Raw genomic sequence first — 4688 nt, forward strand, 5'->3', positions numbered from 1 at the left:
GGAGGGAGGGAGGGAGGGAGGGAGGATCAACTAAAATTCAGGGACCTTCTACCTCAGGGAAATTTCTAGGGATCAGTGGTGTGGGGCCTGTAGAGAATTTCCTTCTAAGGTAAGGAATAAGTTGTTGCATTTGGCCCCTCCTACGGCCAAGAAAGAGGTACAACAACTAGTGGGCCTATTTGGATTTTGGAGGCAGCACATTCCTCATTCAGGTGTGTTACTCTGGCCCTTTTATGTTTTTGCACTTGGGCCATATGACCCAGCAGATCCAATGATGCTTGAGGTGTCTGTGGCAGATAGGGATGCTGTTTGGAGCCTTTGGCAGGCCCCCATAGGTGAATCATAGCAGAGACCTCCAGGACTTTGGAGCAAAGCCCTACCATCTTCTGCAGACAACTACTCTCTTTTTGAGAGACAGCTCTTGGCCTGTTACTGTGCCTTGGTAAAAATTGAACATTTGACTGTGGATCACGAAGTTACCATGTGACCTGAACTGCCTATGATGAACTGGGTCTTTTCTGACCCATGTAGCCATAAAGTTGGGCATGTACAGCAGCACTCCATCATCAAATGGAAGTGGTATATACATGACTGGGCTCGAGCAGGTCCTGAAGGCACAAAAACATTACATGAGGAAGTGGCCTAAATGCCCATGGTCCCCACTTCTGCCACCCTGCCTTCTCGTACCCAGTCTGCACCGATGGCCTCACGGGGAGTTCCCTATGATCAGTTGGCAGAGGAAGAGAAGACTAGGGCACGATATGCGGGCACCACCTGAAAGTGGAGAGCTGCAGCACTGCAGCCCCTTTCTAGAACATCCCTGAAGGACAATGGTGAAGGGAAATCATCTCAGTGGACAGAACTTCAAGCAGTGCACCTGGTTGTACACTTTGCATGGAAGAAGAAATGGCCAGATGTGCAATTATATACGGATCCATGGGCTGTAACCAGTGGTTTGGCTGGATGGTCAGAGACTTGGAAGAAGCATGATTGGAAAATGGTGACAAAGAAATGTGGGGAAGTGGTATGTGGATGGACCTCTCTGAGTGGTCAAAAACTGAGGATACTTGTATTCCATGTGAGTGCTCCTCAGCAAAGGAGGAGTTTAATAATCAAATGGATAGGATGTCCCTCTCTGTAGACACCACTCAGCCTCTTTCCCTAGCCACCCCTGTCATCACCCAATGGGCCCATGAACAAAGTGGCCATGGTAGCAGGGATGGAGGTTACACATGGGCTCAGCAACATGGACTTACACTTACCAAGACTGACCGGGCTACGACCACTGCCAAGTGCCCAGTTTGCCAGCAGCAGAGACCAACACCGAGCCCTTGATATGGCACCCTTCCTCGGGGTGATCAGCCAGCTACCTGGTGGCAGGTTGATTATATTGAACCTCTTCCATCATGGAAAGGGCAGTAGAGGTTTGTCCTCCTGCAATAGACACTTATTCTGTATATGGGTTTGCCTATCCTGCATGCAATGCTTCTGCCGAGACTACCATCCGTGGACTCATGGAATGCCTTATCCACCATCATGGTATTTCAATACGGCATTGCCTCTGACCAAGGCACTCATTTTACGGCTAAAGAAGTGCGGCAGTGGGCTCATGCTCATGGAATTCGCTGGTGTTACCATGTTCCCCATCATCCTGAAGTAGCTGGATTGATAGAACAGTGGAATGGTCTTTTGAAGTCACAATTACAACGCCTACTAGTTGATAATACTTTGCAGGACTGGGGCAAAGTTCTCCAGAGGGCTGTGTATGCTCTGAATCAGCGTCCAATATAAATACGGTACTGTTTCTCCCATAGCCAGTATTCACAGATCCAGGAATCAAGGGGTGGAAGTGAAAGTGGCACCACTCACCATCACCCCTAGTGACCTGCTAGGAAAATTTTTACTTTCTGTTCCCATGACATTTTGTTCTGCTGGCCTAGAGGTCTTAGTTCCAGAGGGAGGAATGCTGCCACCAAGAGACACAACAATTATTCCATCAAACTGGAAGTTAAGATTGCCACCTGAATACTTTTGGCTCCTCCTTCCTCTAAGTCAGCAGGCTAAGAAAGGAGTTACAGTGTTGGCTGGGGTGATTGACTATCAGGATGAAATCAGACTACTACCCCACAATGGAGGTAAGGAAGAGTATGTGTGGAGGACAGAAGATCTCTTAGGGTGTCTCTGAGTATTACTATGCCCTGTGATTGAGGTCAATGGGAAACTACAACAACCCAATCCAGGCAGGACTACAAATGGCCGACCCTTCAGGAATGAAGGTTTGGGTCCACCAGGTGAAAAACCACAACCAGCCAAGGGGCTTGCTGAAGGCAAAGGGAATACAGAAAAGATATTAGAAGAAGGTAGTTATGAAGACCAACTATGATCACGTAACTGGTTGCAGAAAAAAATGACTGTAATTGTCATGAATATTTCCTCCTTATTTTGTTAAGAATATGTTTGTGCATGTATACACTTTCTTTTTTTTTTTTTTTTTTGAGACGGAGTCTTGCTCTGTCACCCAGGCTGGAGTGCAGTGGCCGGATCTCAGCTCACTACAAGCTCCGCCTCCCGGGTTTACGCCATTCTCCTGCCTCAGCCTCCTGAGTAGCTGGGACTACAGGCGTCCGCCACCTCACCCGGCTAATTTTTTTTTGTATTTTTAGTAGAGACGGGGTTTCACCATGTTAGCCAGGATGGTCTAGATCTCCTGACCTTGTGATCCGCCCGTCTCAGCCTCCCAAAGTGCTGGGATTACAGGCTTGAGCCACCGCACCCGGCCGCATGTATACACTTTTACTAAGAAAATCTCTGTTTTATTTCCTTTCTTTTTCCTTTGTCATGTAACGTAAGATTTACTGACTTTAAATCAGCATTTAAGTGTTGCTACCTCTATGTAATAGCATTTAGGTTAAGGATTGGTGCGCTTCCAGTTGTATGAAGGATGGTTGCATTATGTTAGGCGTAATTATGACCTTATTGTATTTATTTGGATATTAAGTATGATTTCAGGAGATGTGTGTGAATGCCAAGTTGACAAGGGGTAGGCTTGTGTTGGTTAATATTAGGTGTCAACTTGAGTAGATTGAAGGATCCTTGATGGCTGGTAAAGTATTGTTTCTGGGTGTCTGTGAGGGTGTTGCCAGAGGAGATTGACATTTGTGTTGGGGGACTGGGAGAGGGAGACCCACCCTTAATGTGGGTGGGCACAATCCAATCAGCTGCCAGTTCGACTAGAACAAAGCAGGTGAAGAAGGTGGGATGAGCTTTGTCTGCTGAGTCTTCTGGCTGCCTTCTTTCTTCCATGCTGGATGTTTGCCTGCACTCCTCCTGCCCTTGGACATCAGACTCCAGGTTCTTTGAACTTTGGACTCTGGGACTTGCACCAGTGGCTTGTAAGGGGCTCTTGGGCGTTCAGCCACAGGCCGAAGCCTGCACTGTTGGCTTCCCTCATTCTGAGGCTTTTGGACTCAGACTGAGCCACTTACCGGCTTCTCCCCTAGACTGCAGATGGCCTATCGTGCCCTTTGCCTTGTAATCATGTGAGCCAATTCTCCCTAATAAACTACTTTTCATATATACATATATCCCTAATAAACTACTTTTCATATATACATAAACTACTTTTCATATATACATATATATGTATGTATATATGTATATATGAAAAGTTCTGTCCCTCTGGAGAACCTTGACTAATACAGATGCTTTATCTGCATATGTATGTGAATTTGCCTCAGAAGTGATTGCTCAGGCTACAAAGCACTGACCCTTCTGTGTCCCTCAATACTGCTAGTACAGTACCTGAAGTGCACTTACAATTAGTCCCCTACAGCCCCACTGGAAAGTAAGCCCCATGGGGCAGGTGGGCTTCTTTTATCTATAACAGCTGATACATAGAAAAGAAAATATATAACACACGTTAGAGTTACAGAGCATAGCACTATTTCTTGTCCTTGTATCATCAGTGCTTAAAAAATTCATGGTATGAAAAACATATGTTGAATAAATGAATGACTCTTCTGTAAATAAGTGAACCAGAAAGACCATCATCTGCCAGATAAAATATCCATCAGTTGGGCTGGGCACAGTGGCTCATGCCTGTAATCCCAGTCCTTTGGGAGGTTGAGATGGGTGGGTCATTTGAGGCCAGGGGTTCGAGACCAGCCTGGCCAACATGGCAAAACCCTGTCTCTACAAAAGATACAAAAATAATAGCTGGCCATGGTGGTGCGTGCCTGTAGTTCAAGCTACTTGGGAGGCTGAAGCACAAGAATTACTTGCACCTGGAAGGTGGAGGTTGCAGTGAGCCAAGATTGTGCAACTGCACTCCAGCCTGGGCGACAGAGACTCTGTCTCAAAAAAAACAAAAAACAAACAAACAAAAAACAACAAAAAAAACCCCATCAATTGTCAGATAGATAAAGATATCATTCTAAGGTGAACTGAATGTTCTTCCTAAATGTATGAGAACCAAATGTTCTCTTCTTGTCTACCTTTCTACCTTTTGGAAGTTCAGTAGTGTGGCTCTTTTATATGGCTATGTGGTGGAGACAGCAAGGTGTGATTGAAAAACCAGGGGCTGACTGGGTGCGGTGGCTCACGCCTGTAATCCTAGCACTTTGGGAGGCCGAGATGGGTGGATCACCTGAGGTGAGGAGTTCGAGACCAGCCTGGCCAATATGGCAAAA

General features: G+C 46.2%; 1 protein-coding gene across 1 annotated transcript in view; it reads right to left on the reverse strand.

Moving 5' to 3' along the window:
• The window catches only part of OSBPL11 (oxysterol binding protein like 11), an 89392-nt gene extending 88818 nt beyond the window's left edge, over positions 1–574 (reverse strand). The window contains exon 1 of the mRNA XM_025375394.1: positions 560–574. The gene's annotated coding sequence lies outside the window, so the exon portion shown is untranslated. The remainder of the gene's footprint in view (positions 1–559) is intronic.
• Between the last annotated feature and the right edge of the window lie 4114 nt (positions 575–4688).

This window comes from Theropithecus gelada, chromosome 2, assembly GCF_003255815.1.
Source record: "Theropithecus gelada isolate Dixy chromosome 2, Tgel_1.0, whole genome shotgun sequence".
In the NCBI taxonomy this organism is placed as follows: Eukaryota; Metazoa; Chordata; class Mammalia; order Primates; family Cercopithecidae; genus Theropithecus; species Theropithecus gelada.